We start from the raw sequence: 22,022 nt of genomic DNA on the forward strand, positions 1-22,022 counted from the left end.
GTAGCTTGTGTCCCATGTCGTCCCAATGTCCCAAGAAGTCCCATGATTCATTGGAGTTGACATGTCATGGGCCAAGGACCTTTGTTACTTCTAAGACCTTTAGACCAGTCCTTCGCCATCCTGGTCCCACCTTCCCTGCCCTGCCCCTGCATGTTTGAAATGTTTCCCTCTTCCAACATACCTGATTCAAATGAAGGGAGTCGTTATCTGTCTTTGCTGAGTTTGATAACGACTCATTAGTTTAAACCAGGTGTGTTAGAAGAGGAAAACATCTCAAGCATGCTGGCCTGAGGACAAGGGTTGAGAACCACTGCCTTAGACCATCTCAGTGCTTGCTGACTTGTTGATGAACCACATCAACTAGTTCATGAGCCAAAATGCCCATTTGACATTGTAAAGGTGTGTCCTCGTTTTGTGTGTGTGTGCGTGCACTGAGTTTCTGTTGTTTGCCTATAAGAAGTTTCCGTAGTGTAGTGGTTATCACGTTCGCCTAACACGCGAAAGGTCCCCGGTTCGAGACCGGGCGGAAACATGGTTCCTTTTATCAGCTTGCGATCATCTCGTAAATACTTGATGCATTATCGACAGTCATGAGTTCATTGGAGTTGGTTTGTCGTTCTTTGAAGCGGTAAGTTAGCTTCCCTGGTGCCACATGTTCGGTCGTTTCGCTGGCTTCTGTAGAGCTTGGCAAGGGTCCAATCAGGTCAAAAACATGCAGGGCAGGGAGGCCTGAGGTCCAGGATTGGGAAAGGTTGCTTTAGACAATCTCCTTTGTTGCTAGCTTGCTGAAGCAGGGTATCAACTAGTTCATGAGCCGAAATGCCCATGTTACGTTATAAATGTGTGTCCTTGTTCTGTTTCCTTGTTACTGTGTGTTTGTGAGTGCACTGGGTTTCTGTCTCTCGGGTGTTGGCAGTTTCCGTAGTGTAGTGGTTATCACGTTCGCTTTACACGCGAAAGGTCCCCGGTTCGAGACCGGGCGGAAACTTCCGCTTCTCTCCTCAGTTTTCATTCAATTGCGATCCCCTCCAAAGTAGCTTGTGTCCCATGTCGTCCCAATGTCCCAAGAAGTCCCATGATTCATTGGAGTTGACATGTCATGGGCCAAGGACCTTTGTTACTTCTAAGACCTTTAGACCAGTCCTTCGCCATCCTGGTCCCACCTTCCCTGCCCTGCCCCTGCATGTTTGAAATGTTTCCCTCTTCCAACATACCTGATTCAAATGAAGGGAGTCGTTATCTGTCTTTGCTGAGTTTGATAACGACTCATTAGTTTAAACCAGGTGTGTTAGAAGAGGAAAACATCTCAAGCATGCTGGCCTGAGGACAAGGGTTGAGAACCACTGCCTTAGACCATCTCAGTGCTTGCTGACTTGTTGATGAACCACATCAACTAGTTCATGAGCCAAAATGCCCATTTGACATTGTAAAGGTGTGTCCTCGTTTTGTGTGTGTGTGCGTGCACTGAGTTTCTGTTGTTTGCCTATAAGAAGTTTCCGTAGTGTAGTGGTTATCACGTTCGCCTAACACGCGAAAGGTCCCCGGTTCGAGACCGGGCGGAAACTTCCGCTTCTCTCCTCAGTTTTCATTCAATTGCGATCCCCTCCAAAGTAGCTTGTGTCCCATGTCGTCCCAATGTCCCAAGAAGTCCCATGATTCATTGGAGTTGACATGTCATGGGCCAAGGACCTTTGTTACTTCTAAGACCTTTAGACCAGTCGTTCGCCATCCTGGTCCCACCTGCCCTGCCCCTGCATGTTTGAAATGTTTCCCTCTTCCAACATACCTGATTCAAATGAAGGGAGTCGTTATCTGTCTTTGCTGAGTTTGATAACGACTCATTAGTTTAAACCAGGTGTGTCAGAAGAGGAAAACATCTCAAGCATGCTGGCCTGAGGACAAGGGTTGAGAACCACTGCCTTAGACCATCTCAGTGCTTGCTGACTTGTTGATGAACCACATCAACTAGTTCATGAGCCAAAATGCCCATTTGACATTGTAAAGGTGTGTCCTCGTTTTGTGTGTGCGTGTGTGTGCGTGCACTGAGTGTCTGTTTTTTGCCTATAAGAAGTTTCCGTAGTGTAGTGTTTATCACGTTCGCCTAACACGCGAAAGGTCCCTGGTTCGAGACCGGGCGGAAACATGGTTCCTTTTATCAGCTTGCGATCATCTCGTAAATACTTGATGCATTATCGACAGTCATGAGTTCATTGGAGTTGGTTTGTCGTTCTTTGAAGCGGTAAGTTAGCTTCCCTGGTGCCACATGTTCGGTCGTTTCGCTGGCTTCTGTAGAGCTTGGCAAGGGTCCAATCAGGTCAAAAACATGCAGGGCAGGGAGGCCTGAGGTCCAGGATTGGGAAAGGTTGCTTTAGACAATCTCCTTTGTTGCTAGCTTGCTGAAGCAGGGTATCAACTAGTTCATGAGCCGAAATGCCCATGTTACGTTATAAATGTGTGTCCTTGTTCTGTTTCCTTGTTACTGTGTGTTTGTGAGTGCACTGGGTTTCTGTCTCTCGGGTGTTGGCAGTTTCCGTAGTGTAGTGGTCAGTAGATTTGTGTCATAGAATACCATCATTACTTATTGGAATAGACACAAAGATTTTGAATCCTTCAACTGGTGACCCCGACGCTGAAAAGAGGGAGTCCAGAGGGTTCCGGCCCGACCGACGGATCGGGGGAGAGACCCATACACCGGTGCGAGGAGACAGACGTAATCGTCAGAGGCCTCAACATAAAAAAAGGTAAGCAGACACCTGTTAATTCAAAGTACTGCTATTCGGAACTGAGAACCAAATTTAGACGATTACTATGTTTCATCGTACCTAGTCAAACCAACAGTGGTGGGAAATCAACCGTTTTTGTGTTTTGTCTTGTCCAAGGGGAGGTTAGAGTCCTCTCCAGGGGTTAGAGTCCCTAAATTCGTTGTCTTGTCCAAGGGGAGGTTAGAGTCCTCTCCAGGGGTTAGAGTCCCTAAACTCGTTGTCTTGTCCAAGGGGAGGTTAGAGTCCTCTCCAGGGGTTAGAGTCCCTAAACTCGTTGTCTTGTCCAAGGGGAGGTTAGAGTCCTCTCCAGGGGTTAGAGTCCCTAAATTCGTTGTCTTGTCCAAGGGGAGGTTAGAGTCCTCTCCAGGGGTTAGAGTCCCTAAACTCGTTGTCTTGTCCAAGGGGAGGTTAGAGTCCTCTCCAGGGGTTAGAGTCCCTAAACTCGTTGTCTTGTCCAAGGGGAGGTTAGAGTCCTCTCCAGGGGTTAGAGTCCCTAAATTCGTTGTCTTGTCCAAGGGGAGGTTAGAGTCCTCTCCAGGGGTTAGAGTCCCTAAACTCGTTGTCTTGTCCAAGGGGAGGTTAGAGTCCTCTCCAGGGGTTAGAGTCCCTAAACTCGTTGTCTTGTCCAAGGGGAGGTTAGAGTCCTCTCCAGGGGTTAGAGTCCCTAAACTCGTTGTCTTGTCCAAGGGGAGGTTAGAGTCCTCTCCAGGGGTTAGAGTCCCTAAATTCGTTGTCTTGTCCAAGGGGAGGTTAGAGTCCTCTCCAGGGGTTAGAGTCCCTAAACTCGTTGTCCTTGTCCAAGGGGAGGTTAGAGTCCTCTCCAGGGGTTAGAGTCCCTTAACTCGTTGTCTTGTCCAAGGGGAGGTTAGAGTCCTCTCCAGGGGTTAGAGTCCCTAAATTCGTTGTCTTGTCCAAGGGGAGGTTAGAGTCCTCTCCAGGGGTTAGAGTCCCTAAACTCGTTGTCTTGTCCAAGGGGAGGTTAGAGTCCTCTCCAGGGGTTAGAGTCCCTAAATTCGTTGTCTTGTCCAAGGGGAGGTTAGAGTCCTCTCCAGGGGTTAGAGTCCCTAAATTCGTTGTCTTGTCCAAGGGGAGGTTAGAGTCCTCTCCAGGGGTTAGAGTCCCTAAACTCGTTGTCTTGTCCAAGGGGAGGTTAGAGTCCTCTCCAGGGGTTAGAGTCCCTAAACTCGTTGTCTTGTCCAAGGGGAGGTTAGAGTCCTCTCCAGGGGTTAGAGTCCCTAAACTCGTTGTCTTGTCCAAGGGGAGGTTAGAGTCCTCTCCAGGGGTTAGAGTCCCTAAATTCGTTGTCTTTGTCCAGAGGGAGGTTAGAGTCCTCTCCAAGGGTTAGAATCTCTGAATACTGTCTATTTGTGTGGAGTCAGATTGAGTGTAATAAAAATAGAGAGGAGTGTGGTGTGTCTTTTCTTTGTCCTCTCCGGTACAAGAGGGTTACAGAATTGAATTGATGTGAAAAAGTAATAATTGTGTGGAGTCGGGTTGAGTTGAACGGTATTTTAAACAGATCTGTCGTTCTTTAAAAAATAAAATAAAAATAAAAGATCCACTAGGTGTCCTCCAAGGACCATAATTGTCTTCAGTGCAAAATCTAACAAGTTGTCAAATTGTTAAATCACTCACTTTTATCAATCTCGTGCTTTCTTCTTTTACCAAGGGTATACATAAATTAGAGGAAATGTCAGATAAACGTCAAACCCTTTGTTTCCAATATGACATAGCGGTCGCTCAAATAATAAGTGGCACGGAGAAAGATAAACGTAAACAAGTACGTGCCGAGTATGACGAGTTCTGGAAACGACATTTGATACTAAATAACTGGGATGAAGGGGACCGTATGTGCTTAAAACGGATAATGATTGAAAGTGAGGCAGCGGCCATAAAAGCAAAGAAAGCACTCGGAACATGCCCGAGTGGTATTTTCAAAAAAGGAAAATGGAAAAAAGAATGTGATGAATGGGAGAATGGCAGGCGACTGTGTCATAATTTGGGTGTAGCCATATCTTCCGTAAATTATAATTACGAGGGAAACAAATGTCGCGAAGATGAGGTTAAAACAGTCCCCATAGAATTACCACCGGCTCCGTACGCCCCTAGACTGTACCCTTCACTTCCAAAAAAAGCCACCGCCCCACCTCCGTACTCGCATCAAATGCCGGTGTATAGAGTCCACAGCGGTCAGTTAGATATGGAGGAAGTGGCAGATGCGGGAACCGAAAGTTTGGGGGCAGCAAGTGTACGTTCCAGCTCACCACTCGTTGGCCGTAGGACAGGGTCACTGGACCGTGCCGGCCCCTCGCATCACAGCCCTGCGGAGGATGCCTTCTGTAAACGCGCTCGCAGAAACCACGACATCGGCGGCTCGTTTTCAAATTTAGCTGAATTAACGGAGATCAGTGCTCGTAGACGTAGGGAGGAAATACAAATTAGAGAGGACCTGATGGCAATGGAAAAAACTTATTCAGAGGGAAAGGCACGAGACAGGTTTTTTGAGAGGGCGGGGATGGAAGGAGAAAACCAGGCGAGGGAGGGGGATGTGAGCACGACACCGACTACTTACGGCGCTACAATGTCAGGCTCGATTACCTTGGCTGACCTAAAACCCATACCCACAGAACACACCCCCGGCGACATGACGAGACATACGAGATCGGGGGCACAATATACTGGGAGGCAATTTCCCTTAATGGCAGCACCAGGCGGAGGCATGCGCTACAAACCATGGGCGTTTCAGGACACATCAAACATAGCTGAGGCAATGCCTCCAACAGAGGAAGGGGGGCGGAAGTGGATGCGCAAACTAGCCCAATTAACTCAGGGGATGACGCTCGCGGTGGGAGATTGGAGACAGCTCATGGGCAGACAGACCACGGGGTGGGATTTGGAACAGATTGAACGAGCCGCTGATATAACTAACACCGCAGACCAAACCCCATTCAATCAGGTGTCAGCCTGTGTGGGAGATGCTATGGATCTCAAATGGCCCCAACCAGTCACCGCACTGCACACCATCTTATTCAAATTCGACCCAGATACCAGTCCGTTTAAATTCCTGTCCGAGTGCAAGGAAGAGTGGACCCAAGCCACTGGCGTACATCCAGATAGGGACCCCTCACACACACAGGTCTATCGAGCGGCGGTTTTGGCAGGTTGCCCAGACAAGGTTTAAGCGCGTATGATTGAAAACCCGGATATGGCAGGAGCCCGCCCGGCCATATGGGAAAACCACCTGGTACATCACCTAAAACAATCTAAAACTATAGCGGACAAAGAAAAGGGAGCGGGTAAGGACATAGAGGTCCAGCTCCTCAAACTCCAACTAGAGGAGGCACGTAAAGCAGCGGGCCAGGCGTCGAAAAACAAACGCTCAGATGGTAATCAGATGGTGCAGCAACATCCGGCGGTAGTGACAGGTCCTCCCATGCTCCCGGCAGATAATTTATATCCTTTAGATCATCCACAGACATATTCAGCAGTGGTAGGTGCTATGTCTCAGCCCCACCCAGGTTACCAGCAGGGGCCCTGGGGACCCCCTGGTGGACAGTGGCAGGACAGGGGTCGGGGTAGAGCAAGGGGAAGGGGTGGACCGGGGAGATCCATGGGATGCTTTGTCTGCGGACAGATGGACCACTGGCTGCGTGACTGTCCAAACGGTGGTCAGGGACAGTCTCAAATGGGGGGTCAGGCTCCTCCCGGATATGGGCGAGGGCAGCGAGGTCTTCATCAAGCACCTTTTGCCGGAGCCGCTCCACAGGGAGGGTTCAGAGGCGGTAGAGGGGGTCCACCTCGGGGGCAGTACCCGGTCAGGTGTCCAGATGACCACTGGATCCCGGGTGAGGGCTATCCTGATGCATGAGGGGGCCCGAAGAGCCCTAACGAGCAGGGGCTGGCAGACCCCCTGCTCTCCGTAACTGTGGGTGGAGACTCTCTGTCATTTCTAGTGGACACTGGCGCACGATACTCCACATTGTCCAAGCCAGTGCCCAGGAACTTGGTCTCAACCGCGACAGTGGAACTTATGGGTTTTTCTGGGACTCCTCAACGCCTGCCTCTCACTAAGCCGCTACCTATCAAGGTGGCTAATCAAACATTGTTACACTCTTTTGTCCAGTCACCGGCATGTCCAGTCAATCTCCTGGGTCGAGATATTCTGACTTTGGTGGGGGCTTCAATACTCTGTTCTGCGGATGGGGTCAGAGTGACATTTCCGAATGGACACACGGTCAATTGCTCCGTTGATGGGTTGACGTCGGCCTCTCAGATGTTACTTACCTCCCACCGTGAGGAAACGCCCGCTGACATTTACTGGGGTGCTCTGTCCGCGGAGACGGTTAACCATGGTGGCCTACTATCCACTTACTGGGAGTGGTGCCCTTGGATTGATTTGATTGATGCTTATCATACATTGAATGACCCCTGGCATGTCACTCTGTTCTATGATAGGGTCGGGGATGAGACATACAAACAAGCATTTTTTGACTCCTTATTAGACACCACCGCAGCAGTCACATTCCAACATATCTATGTAGGCAACAAGGGAGTGGCAGCGGACGTCACTCTACCATCGGAAACGGCCGCGTGGTACAAAATGTCTGACGAATCGGTTCCACATCTCTCATTGGCATTGCAAGCTAACCATCAGGCTAAAGAATTAGGACCAATGGTTAAATACGGCATGTCTCTTCCGGATTGGCAGGACACCCAAATTCCGGCGGTACAGTGGTCTAAAACCGGTAGTATGTATAGAATCGCCATTGCAGCCTCAGATGATATTATCATGCAACACCGCCAGCTGTCTCGCTCACACGGTAGGGAAAAAACAGATCACGAGGACACCGCCGCCATGTTAGCTACCTTGCCAACGGCCCTGTGGTCCACAGGGGCCACAGACGTTGGTCACTGTCACTCAGTAACACCTATTACATTCACATTTGACTGCCCCTTTCCATACTACATTGACCATCGCCAATACCGACACAAACCAGAGGCAGAGGCAGGCGTGGCTGACACAATATCCGGTCTGTTAAAAGTAGGGGTTTTGGTTCCATCTGCCTCTCGGTGGAATACACCCATTCTCCCCGTCCCCAAACCAGGCACCGACAAATACAGGATGACTCATGACCTACGACGCATCAATCGAATTGTTACCACCCCAACAGTCTCTGTTCCAAACCCCTACACCTGTATGGCGGCGGTAGGCCCTCAACATCAGTGGTTTTCATGTATTGATTTGGCCAATGCGTTCTTCTGTCTCCCCCTGGCAGAGCATCTTCGCCACATTTTCGCATTTACATTTCAAGGCCGTAAATACGAGTACACTGTTCTCCCCCAGGGTTTCGTTTTATCGCCGGGCGTGTTCAATCAGGAGCTACGCAAACTTTTGCAGGATGTGCCACTACCGGACGGGGTGGTTTTACTTCAGTATGTGGACGATTTATTATTGGCGGCCACCACGCCCCTCAGCTGCCTGAATGCCACTCAGACTGTTCTGCGTCATTTGTTCAATTGCGGGTTCAAAGTCTCAAAGTCCAAACTCCAGTGTTGCCGTCGGTCTGTCACTTTCTTGGGACGTGTTATATCGGGGGAAGGATCAGGAGTGTCCGCTGCGCATCGTTCGGCGATTCTTCAGCATGACAAACCTCGCACGGTCAAGGACATGCTGTCATTTTTGGGGTTGACAGGTTTCAGTCGACAGTATGTCCCCGGGTACGTGGACAGCACAGCCCCCTTACGCACCATCATTAATGCACAAGGCATGCGCAACCTAAACAATGTCCTGACATGGGACATTCCGGCCGAGGAAGCTTTTATCAAATTGAAACAGGATCTCGCCCGCGCGGCTGAACTGGCGCTTCCGGACTACACATTGCCTTTTTATTTGGATGTTTCTGAAACCACCCTATCGGCGAATGGGGTGTTGTTTCAGAAAAAAGAGGGTGGCAGGAGAGTACTGCTATATCTCAGCGCAATGTTTGACAACACAGAGAAACGACAGCCATTATGCACAAAACATGCGGCAGGAGTAGCAAAACTACTTCAAAAATCGGCTCACATAGTCATGGGCCACCCAATCACGGTACTGACGTCGCACGGAGTTATGGCCTACATCAATTCAAACATGTTCACATTAACAACAAACAGGCGCATCAGGATCGACAATGTATTAGGGGCACCAAATGTAACATACACACATGAAGGGATCAATATGGCAGAGGGAATGACAGGGGGAGAAGGTGACAGTCATGTATGTGAACACAGGGTGCAAAAAGAGGTCAAGGTCCGACCGGATCTAAGTGCAACACCATTGGCAGAAGCAGAAGAGGTACTGTTCACAGATGGGTGTTGTTACAGACATCCGGAGGAAGGGTTAAAAGCTGCATGGGCAGTAGTCAGACAGACAGGAGAAGGGTTTGAAGAAGTCGAATCAGGACGGGTGGTAGGTAAGGAGTCAGCACAGCTGGCTGAACTAACAGCCATGATTAAGGCTCTCGAAGGAGCCGAGGGCAAAACTGTAAATATTTTCTCCGACTCAGCATATGTAGTGGGCGCACTCCATGTGGAACTGAGTCAGTGGCTGCGGGCGGGGTTCTTGACAACCACGGGTACACCCATTAGACATGAAAAACAAATGAGACAATTGGCCAAAGCCGTCCTAAAACCAGCTCAAGTAGCAGTAATGAAATGTAAAGGACATGACGGGTCTAAAACTAAGGTGGCCCTGGGGAATGAAGCAGCAGACGAAGCGGCCAAGAAAGCTGCTGGTTATCTCCCTATGTATATAATGGTTTCACAGGAGATGAAACCGGATTTGATGACACAGGTAATCGAGGCTCAAGAGGCCGTCTCCCCACAGGAAAAAGAGGTGTGGAGACAAAGAGGAGCACAAAAAGCTCCCTGTCCGGTGACAGGGGCGGTGGAAGGTCAGACCCTTCTATGGAGGGGCCCGGACGGGCGCCCAGCTCTGCCGGCAGGTATGCGACAGGGCATATTTAAACAGAGTCATGGGTTAGAACACGCAGGATATAAAGAGATGATGGTGCGTCTTACACATTGGTGGCACCCTCATCTACCAGCTATGGTGGCTAACTATGTGGCTGAATGTCGGGTGTGTCAGGAGTATAATGTAAGACCAACTCTGAAACCACATCAAGGAATGTTTCCACTACCAAAAACCCCAGGTCAGGAAATAGTCATTGATTACACCGACATGATAAACTCAGTACGTGGTCATCGCTACCTTCTCGTGGCGGTGGATGGGTACACAGGATGGCCTGAGGCTGTCCCCACAAAACATGAGGATGCAAAATCTGTATGTAAATTTTTGACTAACAATTATATTCCGTTCCATGGGTTCCCAAAACGAATCAGGTCAGACAATGGGTCACACTTCAAAAACAAACATCTCCAATTGGTAGAACAAAGTCTGGGGTTGGTGCACGCGTTTGGGGCAGTGTATCACCCCCAGTCACAGGGAAAGGTTGAACGCATGAATCGAAATCTGAAATGCAAGTTGGCCAAAATCTGTGCAACAACTAACATGAATTGGGTAGATGCTCTCCCTATTGCCCTAGCAGCTATCAGGAGTTCAGTGAACACCTCTACAGGATTCACCCCATATGAACTTCTGACGGGGCGACAGTTTCCGGGACCGGGAGCTGGGCTGGACCTACTGGAGGCGGAGGGTGAGTTGGCGCATCAACCATACTATGATCAGCTGTCTGCTCTGGTATCATCCTTCTCCAAACAGGTACAGGAGAAACGGGGGACAGCACAGGATCCAGTCAAGGCCTTCACTGCTGACTGGGTGTGGGTGAAAGCCATTAAGAGAAAGTGGACAGAACCTCGGTGGACAGGACCGTTCAAGGTCATCGAGAGAACCTCGCACGCCCTAAGGGTGCTGGGAAAAGGGAGTACGTGGTACCACTGGAGCATGTGTTCTGCTGCTCCAGAACCCAGTCGTACGTTGCAGGAGTTGGTGGAGAAGGGCCAAGGGGGCCAGTGAACTGTTTGCTATTTGCTACGAATGTGAGAGTCCGGAAAAGAGGGTTACGACGAGGTCAAGAGTAATACTGCTTGATCACACTAGAGTTGTACTGGACTAAGACAGTTTTCGCTATTTCGCTTAAGAGTGTGTTTTATCAATATCAACATGAAGTGTGTTACAGGGTTAGCCTGGCTGGGATTGCTTAGCTTAGTCATAGGCTTGCAAGTGTATTATTTTTTGTATTTACCACAACAGTTGGAGAGACGGGCAAGACAGAACAATCCACCGGAGGTATGCCTGACTGCCTATCAGGGCATCGAATTGAACTACACCAGGGGGAGTGCCACCACATTCACCTTTGACCTCTGCCGCGTCATCAAGTGTAACGGTCAGAACAGTTTATGGAGGGGGTATGACCTTTACCTATGCTCACAACCATATGTCCATACCCGTTGCGCGCAGGGGCGACTCATCCATGAACAGTGGTGCCCGGCGTGGGGTTTTGTGGTCAAATATACGGGTCCCCACTGGACCCCGGGAGCAGACAAATATTGGGAAAACGTCACATTCAGTCGTTTGGGGGGAGGGGGCACGACGGAGTCCAACCCAGTGCAGTTAACTCTTAAACATCTCCCTAAAGGCCCATACGGCTTAGGGGGCACGAGTGAGGGGAAGGACACTGTGTACTTGATCTTAGGGGTAGAACAACCTGGGGGGGACACCATGGGCATGATTAAAATTAATATACTTGATCCCGTTATTCGACCGGACAACTCCACTACTAAACCAATTTTAATACATCAAATGACTGGTATCCACTCCGTCGACTACTCCCAACTTAGTACCTCGGACGTTATCATGTTGGCTACCGGAGGAGTGGGGCAGAACCTGTGGCTGGGGTGGTTGACGGCAACGGCAAAAGAAAACCACATGGCCGACTGTGTGGCTTGTTCAGTTGGGCGCCCCATTTTATACAGTGAACCGGCACCCCTCTTACCACAAACAGACAAACCAGGGTTTAGATGCATGATAGAACTACTGTCTGGGATAGAATCTCTCAATTGTAATCAGCTCAGTAAGATCTTCCCACCCATATCTAATTACACCCGTCCTCCACCATTTAGGCCGGGGCCTCACCTACTGATTTGCTTCTCCCGAAACAGTTCTGCTAGTGCCACTCGGGCGGTGGGGACAATCCCTAGAGACAGGTGTAACAAAACTTATACCATGAACATCATTAAATACACCCTGTCCTGGGCACGCACGGATTTATATTGGTCCTGTGGGGGAAGTTCTCTGTTGCCCAGGCTACCAATAGGATGGTGGGGTCGATGTGCACTCGTTCGCCTGGCAACACCGGTTTTCTTCCTAGGTCATAAACAAAGTAATACAGTGTCCGCTAGGCAGCGCAGGAGCACCAATTTCGATCTAACCAAGGATGGCCTTACGTACATAGACTCTATTGGAATTCCCCGGGGGGTTCCCGACGAATTTAAATTGGCTGACCAAATCGCCGCAGGTTTCGAAAACATACCTTTGTTGAGTGCTCTGTTTCCCATCACCCCAAACAAAAATGTAGACCGTATTAATTATGTCAACTACAATGTCTTGCGACTGGCGAATCTGACTAGGGATGCGGTAGAAGGACTGGCAGAGCAACTCTCTGCCACCTCACTTATGGCTGTTCAAAACCGTTTGGCACTAGACATGCTATTAGCTGAGAAAGGGGGGGTCTGCGCGATGTTTGGTGAAGCCTGTTGTACATTTATCCCCAATAATACTGCCCCGGATGGATCGGTGACCAGGGCCTTAGAAGGCTTGCGTACATTATCTAAAGAAATGCACGACAATTCGGGAATTCAGAATCCCCTCAACGATTGGCTAAATAACACTTTTGGTCGTTGGAAGACGATGATTGTCTCTGTCTTTCTCTCCATATTTGGTATGTTGTGCATGTTTGCTCTGTGTGGGTGTTGTTGTATCCCATGTATCAGGTCCCTGTGTAACAGGATCATTGTCTCGGCTGTGGAGAACCCGACGAAGGGGTTCCAAATGCCGTTGCTGGGGCTGGCAGACCAGGACGAGGAGGCGGTGGTTGGTCCGGGCTATGTTGATTGATCTCTGGTGTTTTCAGAGATCAAAAGAGGGATTAAAGAATGTATAATACATTACAACACATATTTTAGAACTGTAATCACCAGCTGCATATCAGGCACGACACTAACTATGATCCCAGTTATTAATATGTGTGGCATTTTAATCACTGAATGCATCACGGGCACTGTGCACGAGTGAATATAACAACAGGATTTATGAAGGAGGCATGTCTTAAAGAATATATTGTGCTTATTAAAGTTATGCATTGTGCTTATTAAAGTTATGAACTTAGAAGTGTGCCCAGGCTTAAACATTGGGTCTCACACTGTGTGTGGGAAGCAGGCTGTTCTTTGTGTCTCTATCTCTTCATTTTCAGAAACAACCTTGAAACCGGGTGGAGACGGCACCCGAGCAGGTGGGACGCGGAGGCAAGAACAACTCCCTGATGCACGAGAGAACAAGCTCAACCCTTTTTTGATACTTGTGTTTTCAATTCCATTGTATATGATATGCTGGGGCAGGGAAAGATAGCCAGTTGGACTTCGTGAACCAGCCCAAACTCTGTTGCGGGTAGGGAAACGTAGACAGCCCCAGAGCTCTGTACTTGTTGATTTCCAACTGCTGCATTAAAGCTGAGATTATCGGACCTCTGTGACTCCAGACCACTCTTTCTAGAACACAGATTTGTGTCATAGAATACCATCATTACTTATTGGAATAGACACAAAGATTTTGAATCCTTCAAGACCGGGCGGAAACATGGTTCCTTTTATCAGCTTGCGATCATCTCGTAAATACTTGATGCATTATCGACAGTCATGAGTTCATTGGAGTTGGTTTGTCGTTCTTTGAAGCGGTAAGTTAGCTTCCCTGGTGCCACATGTTCGGTCGTTTCGCTGGCTTCTGTAGAGCTTGGCAAGGGTCCAATCAGGTCAAAAACATGCAGGGCAGGGAGGCCTGAGGTCCAGGATTGGGAAAGGTTGCTTTAGACAATCTCCTTTGTTGCTAGCTTGCTGAAGCAGGGTATCAACTAGTTCATGAGCCGAAATGCCCATGTTACGTTATAAATGTGTGTCCTTGTTCTGTTTCCTTGTTACTGTGTGTTTGTGAGTGCACTGGGTTTCTGTCTCTCGGGTGTTGGCAGTTTCCGTAGTGTAGTGGTTATCACGTTCGCTTTACACGCGAAAGGTCCCCGGTTCGAGACCGGGCGGAAACTTCCGCTTCTCTCCTCAGTTTTCATTCAATTGCGATCCCCTCCAAAGTAGCTTGTGTCCCATGTCGTCCCAATGTCCCAAGAAGTCCCATGATTCATTGGAGTTGACATGTCACGGGCCAAGGACCTTTGTTACTTCTAAGACCTTTAGACCAGTCCTTCGCCATCCTGGTCCCACCTGCCCTGCCCCTGCATGTTTGAAATGTTTCCCTCTTCCAACATACCTGATTCAAATGAAGGGAGTCGTTATCCGTCTTTGCTGAGTTTGATAACGACTCATTAGTTTAAACCAGGTGTGTCAGAAGAGGAAAACATCTCAAGCATGCTGGCCTGAGGACAAGGGTTGAGAACCACTGCCTTAGACCATCTCAGTGCTTGCTGACTTGTTGATGAACCACATCAACTAGTTCATGAGCCAAAATGCCCATTTGACATTGTAAAGGTGTGTCCTCGTTTTGTGTGTGCGTGTGTGTGCGTGCACTGAGTTTCTGTTGTTTGCCTATAAGAAGTTTCCGTAGTGTAGTGGTTATCACGTTCGCCTAACACGCGAAAGGTCCCCGGTTCGAGACCGGGCGGAAACATGGTTCCTTTTATCAGCTTGCGATCATCTCGTAAATACTTGATGCATTATCGACAGTCATGAGTTCATTGGAGTTGGTTTGTCGTTCTTTGAAGCGGTAAGTTAGCTTCCCTGGTGCCACATGTTCGGTCGTTTCGCTGGCTTCTGTAGAGCTTGGCAAGGGTCCAATCAGGTCAAAAACATGCAGGGCAGGGAGGCCTGAGGTCCAGGATTGGGAAAGGTTGCTTTAGACAATCTCCTTTGTTGCTAGCTTGCTGAAGCAGGGTATCAACTAGTTCATGAGCCGAAATGCCCATGTTACGTTATAAATGTGTGTCCTTGTTCTGTTTCCTTGTTACTGTGTGTTTGTGAGTGCACTGGGTTTCTGTCTCTCGGGTGTTGGCAGTTTCCGTAGTGTAGTGGTTATCACGTTCGCTTTACACGCGAAAGGTCCCCGGTTCGAGACCGGGCGGAAACTTCCGCTTCTCTCCTCAGTTTTCATTCAATTGCGATCCCCTCCAAAGTAGCTTGTGTCCCATGTCGTCCCAATGTCCCAAGAAGTCCCATGATTCATTGGAGTTGACATGTCATGGGCCAAGGACCTTTGTTACTTCTAAGACCTTTAGACCAGTCCTTCGCCATCCTGGTCCCACCTTCCCTGCCCTGCCCCTGCATGTTTGAAATGTTTCCCTCTTCCAACATACCTGATTCAAATGAAGGGAGTCGTTATCTGTCTTTGCTGAGTTTGATAACGACTCATTAGTTTAAACCAGGTGTGTTAGAAGAGGAAAACATCTCAAGCATGCTGGCCTGAGGACAAGGGTTGAGAACCACTGCCTTAGACCATCTCAGTGCTTGCTGACTTGTTGATGAACCACATCAACTAGTTCATGAGCCAAAATGCCCATTTGACATTGTAAAGGTGTGTCCTCGTTTTGTGTGTGTGTGCGTGCACTGAGTTTCTGTTGTTTGCCTATAAGAAGTTTCCGTAGTGTAGTGGTTATCACGTTCGCCTAACACGCGAAAGGTCCCCGGTTCGAGACCGGGCGGAAACATGGTTCCTTTTATCAGCTTGCGATCATCTCGTAAATACTTGATGCATTATCGACAGTCATGAGTTCATTGGAGTTGGTTTGTCGTTCTTTGAAGCGGTAAGTTAGCTTCCCTGGTGCCACATGTTCGGTCGTTTCGCTGGCTTCTGTAGAGCTTGGCAAGAGTCCAATCAGGTCAAAAACATGCAGGGCAGGGAGGCCTGAGGTCCAGGATTGGGAAAGGTTGCTTTAGACAATCTCCTTTGTTGCTAGCTTGCTGAAGCAGGGTATCAACTAGTTCATGAGCCGAAATGCCCATGTTACGTTATAAATGTGTGTCCTTGTTCTGTTTCCTTGTTACTGTGTGTTTGTGAGTGCACTGGGTTTCTGTCTCTCGGGTGTTGGAAGTTTCCGTAGTGTAGTGGTTATCACGTTTGCTTTACACGCGAAAGGTCCCCGGTTCGAGACCGGGCGGAAACTTCCGCTTCTCTCCTCAGTTTTCATTCAATTGCGATCCCCTCCAAAGTAGCTTGTGTCCCATGTCGTCCCAATGTCCCAAGAAGTCCCATGATTCATTGGAGTTGACATGTCACGGGCCAAGGACCTTTGTTACTTCTAAGACCTTTAGACCAGTCGTTCGCCATCCTGGTCCCACCTGCCCTGCCCCTGCATGTTTGAAATGTTTCCCTCTTCCAACATACCTGATTCAAATGAAGGGAGTCGTTATCCGTCTTTGCTGAGTTTGATAACGACTCATTAGTTTAAACCAGGTGTGTCAGAAGAGGAAAACATCTCAAGCATGCTGGCCTGAGGACAAGGGTTGAGAACCACTGCCTTAGACCATCTCAGTGCTTGCTGACTTGTTGATGAACCACATCAACTAGTTCATGAGCCAAAATGCCCATTTGACATTGTAAAGGTGTGTCCTCGTTTTGTGTGTGCGTGTGTGTGCGTGCACTGAGTTTCTGTTGTTTGCCTATAAGAAGTTTCCGTAGTGTAGTGGTTATCACGTTCGCCTAACACGCGAAAGGTCCCGGGTTAGAGACCGGGCGGAAACATGGTTCCTTTTATCAGCTTGCGATCATCTCGTAAATACTTGATGCATTATCGACAGTCATGAGTTCATTGGAGTTGGTTTGTCGTTCTTTGAAGCGGTAAGTTAGCTTCCCTGGTGCCACATGTTCGGTCGTTTCTCTGGCTTCTGTAGAGCTTGGCAAGGGTCCAATCAGGTCAAAAACATGCAGGGCAGGGAGGCCTGAGGTCCAGGATTGGGAAAGGTTGCTTTAGACAATCTCCTTTGTTGCTAGCTTGCTGAAGCAGGGTATCAACTAGTTCATGAGCCGAAATGCCCATGTTACGTTATAAATGTGTGTCCTTGTTCTGTTTCCTTGTTACTGTGTGTTTGTGAGTGCACTGGGTTTCTGTCTCTCGGGCGTTGGCAGTTTCTGTAGTGTAGTGGTTATCACGTTCGCTTTACACGCGAAAGGTCCCCGGTTCGAGACCGGGCGGAAACTTCTGCTTCTCTCCTCAGTTTTCATTCAATTGCGATCCCCTCCAAAGTAGCTTGTGTCCCATGTCGTCCCAATGTCCCAAGAAGTCCCATGATTCATTGGAGTTGACATGTCACGGGCCAAGGACCTTTGTTACTTCTAAGACCTTTAGACCAGTCCTTCGCCATCCTGGTCCCACCTGCCCTGCCCCTGCATGTTTGAAATGTTTCCCTCTTCCAACATACCTGATTCAAATGAAGGGAGTCGTTATCCGTCTTTGCTGAGTTTGATAACGACTCATTAGTTTAAACCAGGTGTGTCAGAAGAGGAAAACATCTCAAGCATGCTGGCCTGAGGACAAGGGTTGAGAACCACTGCCTTAGACCATCTCAGTGCTTGCTGACTTGTTGATGAACCACATCAACTAGTTCATGAGCCAAAATGCCCATTTGACATTGTAAAGGTGTGTCCTCGTTTTGTGTGTGCGTGTGTGTGCGTGCACTGAGTTTCTGTTGTTTGCCTATAAGAAGTTTCCGTAGTGTAGTGGTTATCACGTTCGCCTAACACGCGAAAGGTCCCCGGTTCGAGACCGGGCGGAAACATGGTTCCTTTTATCAGCTTGCGATCATCTCGTAAATACTTGATGCATTATCGACAGTCATGAGTTCATTGGAGTTGGTTTGTCGTTCTTTGAAGCGGTAAGTTAGCTTCCCTGGTGCCACATGTTCGGTCGTTTCGCTGGCTTCTGTAGAGCTTGGCAAGGGTCCAATCAGGTCAAAAACATGCAGGGCAGGGAGGCCTGAGGTCCAGGATTGGGAAAGGTTGCTTTAGACAATCTCCTTTGTTGCTAGCTTGCTGAAGCAGGGTATCAACTAGTTCATGAGCCGAAATGCCCATGTTACGTTATAAATGTGTGTCCTTGTTCTGTTTCCTTGTTACTGTGTGTTTGTGAGTGCACTGGGTTTCTGTCTCTCGGGTGTTGGCAGTTTCCGTAGTGTAGTGGTTATCACGTTCGCTTTACACGCGAAAGGTCCCCGGTTCGAGACCGGGCGGAAACTTCCGCTTCTCTCCTCAGTTTTCATTCAATTGCGATCCCCTCCAAAGTAGCTTGTGTCCCATGTCGTCCCAATGTCCCAAGAAGTCCCATGATTCATTGGAGTTGACATGTCATGGGCCAAGGACCTTTGTTACTTCTAAGACCTTAAGTCCTTCGCCATCCTGGTCCCACCTTCCCTGCCCTGCCCCTGCATGTTTGAAATGTTTCCCTCTTCCAACATACCTGATTCAAATGAAGGGAGTCGTTATCTGTCTTTGCCGAGTTTGATAACGACTCATTAGTTTAAACCAGGTGTGTTAGAAGAGGAAAACATCTCAAGCATGCTGGCCTGAGGACAAGGGTTGAGAACCACTGCCTTAGACCATCTCAGTGCTTGCTGACTTGTTGATGAACCACATCAACTAGTTCATGAGCCAAAATGCCCATTTGACATTGTAAAGGTGTGTCCTCGTTTTGTGTGTGCGTGTGTGTGCGTGCACTGAGTTTCTGTTGTTTGCCTATAAGAAGTTTCCGTAGTGTAGTGGTTATCACGTTCGCCTAACACGCGAAAGGTCCCCGGTTCGAGACCGGGCGGAAACATGGTTCTTTTTATCAGCTTGCGATCATCTCGTAAATACTTGATGCATTATCGACAGTCATGAGTTCATTGGAGTTGGTTTGTCGTTCTTTGAAGCGGTAAGTTAGCTTCCCTGGTGCCACATGTTCGGTCGTTTCGCTGGCTTCTGTAGAGCTTGGCAAGGGTCCAATCAGGTCAAAAACATGCAGGGCAGGGAGGCCTGAGGTCCAGGATTGGGAAAGGTTGCTTTAGACAATCTCCTTTGTTGCTAGCTTGCTGAAGCAGGGTATCAACTAGTTCATGAGCCGAAATGCCCATGTTACGTTATAAATGTGTGTCCTTGTTCTGTTTCCTTGTTACTGTGTGTTTGTGAGTGCACTGGGTTTCTGTCTCTCGGGTGTTGGCAGTTTCCGTAGTGTAGTGGTTATCACGTTCGCTTTACACGCGAAAGGTCCCCGGTTCGAGACCGGGCGGAAACTTCTGCTTCTCTCCTCAGTTTTCATTCAATTGCGATCCCCTCCAAAGTAGCTTATGTCCCAAGAAGTCCCATGATTCATTGGAGTTGACATGTCACGGGCCAAGGACCTTTGTTACTTCTAAGACCTTTAGACCAGTCGTTCGCCATCCTGGTCCCACCTGCCCTGCCCCTGCATGTTTGAAATGTTTCCCTCTTCCAACATACCTGATTCAAATGAAGGGAGTCGTTATCTGTCTTTGCTGAGTTTGATAACGACTCATTAGTTTATACCAGGTGTGTCAGAAGAGGAAAACATCTCAAGCATGCTGGCCTGAGGACAAGGGTTGAGAACCACTGCCTTAGACCATCTCAGTGCTTGCTGACTTGTTGATGAACCACATCAACTAGTTCATGAGCCAAAATGCCCATTTGACATTGTAAAGGTGTGTCCTCGTTTTGTGTGTGCGTGTGTGTGCGTGCACTGAGTTTCTGTTGTTTGCCTATAAGAAGTTTCCGTAGTGTAGTGGTTATCACGTTCGCCTAACACGCGAAAGGTCCCGGGTTAGAGACCGGGCGGAAACATGGTTCCTTTTATCAGCTTGCGATCATCTCGTAAATACTTGATGCATTATCGACAGTCATGAGTTCATTGGAGTTGGTTTGTCGTTCTTTGAAGCGGTAAGTTAGCTTCCCTGGTGCCACATGTTCGGTCGTTTCTCTGGCTTCTGTAGAGCTTGGCAAGGGTCCAATCAGGTCAAAAACATGCAGGGCAGGGAGGCCTGAGGTCCAGGATTGGGAAAGGTTGCTTTAGACAATCTCCTTTGTTGCTAGCTTGCTGAAGCAGGGTATCAACTAGTTCATGAGCCGAAATGCCCATGTTACGTTATAAATGTGTGTCCTTGTTCTGTTTCCTTGTTACTGTGTGTTTGTGAGTGCACTGGGTTTCTGTCTCTCGGGTGTTGGCAGTTTCTGTAGTGTAGTGGTTATCACGTTCGCTTTACACGCGAAAGGTCCCCGGTTCGAGACCGGGCGGAAACTTCTGCTTCTCTCCTCAGTTTTCATTCAATTGCGATCCCCTCCAAAGTAGCTTGTGTCCCATGTCGTCCCAATGTCCCAAGAAGTCCCATGATTCATTGGAGTTGACATGTCACGGGCCAAGGACCTTTGTTACTTCTAAGACCTTTAGACCAGTCCTTCGCCATCCTGGTCCCACCTGCCCTGCCCCTGCATGTTTGAAATGTTTCCCTCTTCCAACATACCTGATTCAAATGAAGGGAGTCGTTATCCGTCTTTGCTGAGTTTGATAACGACTCATTAGTTTAAACCAGGTGTGTCAGAAGAGGAAAACATCTCAAGCATGCTGGCCTGAGGACAAGGGTTGAGAACCACTGCCTTAGACCATCTCAGTGCTTGCTGACTTGTTGATGAACCACATCAACTAGTTCATGAGCCAAAATGCCCATTTGACATTGTAAAGGTGTGTCCTCGTTTTGTGTGTGCGTGTGTGTGCGTGCACTGAGTTTCTGTTGTTTGCCTATAAGAAGTTTCCGTAGTGTAGTGGTTATCACGTTCGCCTAACACGCGAAAGGTCCCCGGTTCGAGACCGGGCGGAAACATGGTTCCTTTTATCAGCTTGCGATCATCTCGTAAATACTTGATGCATTATCGACAGTCATGAGTTCATTGGAGTTGGTTTGTCGTTCTTTGAAGCGGTAAGTTAGCTTCCCTGGTGCCACATGTTTGGTCGTTTCGCTGGCTTCTGTAGAGCTTGGCAAGGGTCCAATCAGGTCAAAAACATGCAGGGCAGGGAGGCCTGAGGTCCAGGATTGGGAAAGGTTGCTTTAGACAATCTCCTTTGTTGCTAGCTTGCTGAAGCAGGGAATCAACTAGTTCATGAGCCGAAATGCCCATGTTACGTTATAAATGTGTGTCCTTGTTCTGTTTCCTTGTTACTGTGTGTTTGTGAGTGCACTGGGTTTCTGTCTCTCGGGTGTTGGCAGTTTCCGTAGTGTAGTGGTTATCACGTTCGCTTTACACGCGAAAGGTCCCCGGTTCGAGACCGGGCGGAAACTTCCGCTTCTCTCCTCAGTTTTCATTCAATTGCGATCCCCTCCAAAGTAGCTTGTGTCCCATGTCGTCCCAATGTCCCAAGAAGTCCCATGATTCATTGGAGTTGACATGTCATGGGCCAAGGACCTTTGTTACTTCTAAGACCTTAAGTCCTTCGCCATCCTGGTCCCACCTTCCCTGCCCTGCCCCTGCATGTTTGAAATGTTTCCCTCTTCCAACATACCTGATTCAAATGAAGGGAGTCGTTATCTGTCTTTGCCGAGTTTGATAACGACTCATTAGTTTAAACCAGGTGTGTTAGAAGAGGAAAACATCTCAAGCATGCTGGCCTGAGGACAAGGGTTGAGAACCACTGCCTTAGACCATCTCAGTGCTTGCTGACTTGTTGATGAACCACATCAACTAGTTCATGAGCCAAAATGCCCATTTGACATTGTAAAGGTGTGTCCTCGTTTTGTGTGTGCGTGTGTGTGCGTGCACTGAGTTTCTGTTGTTTGCCTATAAGAAGTTTCCGTAGTGTAGTGGTTATCACGTTCGCCTAACACGCGAAAGGTCCCCGGTTCGAGACCGGGCGGAAACATGGTTCTTTTTATCAGCTTGCGATCATCTCGTAAATACTTGATGCATTATCGACAGTCATGAGTTCATTGGAGTTGGTTTGTCGTTCTTTGAAGCGGTAAGTTAGCTTCCCTGGTGCCACATGTTCGGTCGTTTCGCTGGCTTCTGTAGAGCTT

At 48.6% G+C, this 22,022-nt stretch overlaps 20 non-coding genes across 20 annotated transcripts; all 20 read left to right on the forward strand.

Annotated features, from left to right (window-relative positions):
• The first annotated feature begins 459 nt into the window (after positions 1-459).
• trnav-aac (transfer RNA valine (anticodon AAC)) lies at positions 460-532 on the forward strand. Its single transcript has one exon. It is a non-coding gene; the product is annotated as a tRNA-Val (tRNA).
• A 383-nt stretch (positions 533-915) lies between these two features.
• trnav-uac (transfer RNA valine (anticodon UAC)) lies at positions 916-988 on the forward strand. Its single transcript has one exon. It is a non-coding gene; the product is annotated as a tRNA-Val (tRNA).
• Positions 989-1,492: 504 nt separating this feature from the next.
• On the forward strand, positions 1,493-1,565 carry trnav-aac (transfer RNA valine (anticodon AAC)). Its single transcript has one exon. It is a non-coding gene; the product is annotated as a tRNA-Val (tRNA).
• Positions 1,566-2,070: 505 nt separating this feature from the next.
• Positions 2,071-2,143, forward strand: trnav-aac (transfer RNA valine (anticodon AAC)). The gene has a single exon. It is a non-coding gene; the product is annotated as a tRNA-Val (tRNA).
• An 11,855-nt stretch (positions 2,144-13,998) lies between these two features.
• Positions 13,999-14,071, forward strand: trnav-uac (transfer RNA valine (anticodon UAC)). The gene has a single exon. It is a non-coding gene; the product is annotated as a tRNA-Val (tRNA).
• A 505-nt stretch (positions 14,072-14,576) lies between these two features.
• Positions 14,577-14,649, forward strand: trnav-aac (transfer RNA valine (anticodon AAC)). Its single transcript has one exon. It is a non-coding gene; the product is annotated as a tRNA-Val (tRNA).
• A 383-nt stretch (positions 14,650-15,032) lies between these two features.
• On the forward strand, positions 15,033-15,105 carry trnav-uac (transfer RNA valine (anticodon UAC)). Its single transcript has one exon. It is a non-coding gene; the product is annotated as a tRNA-Val (tRNA).
• Positions 15,106-15,609: 504 nt separating this feature from the next.
• On the forward strand, positions 15,610-15,682 carry trnav-aac (transfer RNA valine (anticodon AAC)). The gene has a single exon. It is a non-coding gene; the product is annotated as a tRNA-Val (tRNA).
• A 383-nt stretch (positions 15,683-16,065) lies between these two features.
• Positions 16,066-16,138, forward strand: trnav-uac (transfer RNA valine (anticodon UAC)). The gene has a single exon. It is a non-coding gene; the product is annotated as a tRNA-Val (tRNA).
• A 505-nt stretch (positions 16,139-16,643) lies between these two features.
• On the forward strand, positions 16,644-16,716 carry trnav-aac (transfer RNA valine (anticodon AAC)). Its single transcript has one exon. It is a non-coding gene; the product is annotated as a tRNA-Val (tRNA).
• A 383-nt stretch (positions 16,717-17,099) lies between these two features.
• On the forward strand, positions 17,100-17,172 carry trnav-uac (transfer RNA valine (anticodon UAC)). The gene has a single exon. It is a non-coding gene; the product is annotated as a tRNA-Val (tRNA).
• A 505-nt stretch (positions 17,173-17,677) lies between these two features.
• trnav-aac (transfer RNA valine (anticodon AAC)) lies at positions 17,678-17,750 on the forward strand. The gene has a single exon. It is a non-coding gene; the product is annotated as a tRNA-Val (tRNA).
• A 383-nt stretch (positions 17,751-18,133) lies between these two features.
• Positions 18,134-18,206, forward strand: trnav-uac (transfer RNA valine (anticodon UAC)). The gene has a single exon. It is a non-coding gene; the product is annotated as a tRNA-Val (tRNA).
• A 505-nt stretch (positions 18,207-18,711) lies between these two features.
• On the forward strand, positions 18,712-18,784 carry trnav-aac (transfer RNA valine (anticodon AAC)). Its single transcript has one exon. It is a non-coding gene; the product is annotated as a tRNA-Val (tRNA).
• Positions 18,785-19,167: 383 nt separating this feature from the next.
• Positions 19,168-19,240, forward strand: trnav-uac (transfer RNA valine (anticodon UAC)). Its single transcript has one exon. It is a non-coding gene; the product is annotated as a tRNA-Val (tRNA).
• Positions 19,241-19,727: 487 nt separating this feature from the next.
• trnav-aac (transfer RNA valine (anticodon AAC)) lies at positions 19,728-19,800 on the forward strand. Its single transcript has one exon. It is a non-coding gene; the product is annotated as a tRNA-Val (tRNA).
• A 383-nt stretch (positions 19,801-20,183) lies between these two features.
• trnav-uac (transfer RNA valine (anticodon UAC)) lies at positions 20,184-20,256 on the forward strand. Its single transcript has one exon. It is a non-coding gene; the product is annotated as a tRNA-Val (tRNA).
• A 505-nt stretch (positions 20,257-20,761) lies between these two features.
• Positions 20,762-20,834, forward strand: trnav-aac (transfer RNA valine (anticodon AAC)). Its single transcript has one exon. It is a non-coding gene; the product is annotated as a tRNA-Val (tRNA).
• A 383-nt stretch (positions 20,835-21,217) lies between these two features.
• Positions 21,218-21,290, forward strand: trnav-uac (transfer RNA valine (anticodon UAC)). Its single transcript has one exon. It is a non-coding gene; the product is annotated as a tRNA-Val (tRNA).
• Positions 21,291-21,795: 505 nt separating this feature from the next.
• Positions 21,796-21,868, forward strand: trnav-aac (transfer RNA valine (anticodon AAC)). Its single transcript has one exon. It is a non-coding gene; the product is annotated as a tRNA-Val (tRNA).
• The last annotated feature ends 154 nt before the right edge of the window (positions 21,869-22,022 follow it).

This window comes from Osmerus mordax, chromosome 1, assembly GCF_038355195.1.
Source record: "Osmerus mordax isolate fOsmMor3 chromosome 1, fOsmMor3.pri, whole genome shotgun sequence".
In the NCBI taxonomy this organism is placed as follows: Eukaryota; Metazoa; Chordata; class Actinopteri; order Osmeriformes; family Osmeridae; genus Osmerus; species Osmerus mordax.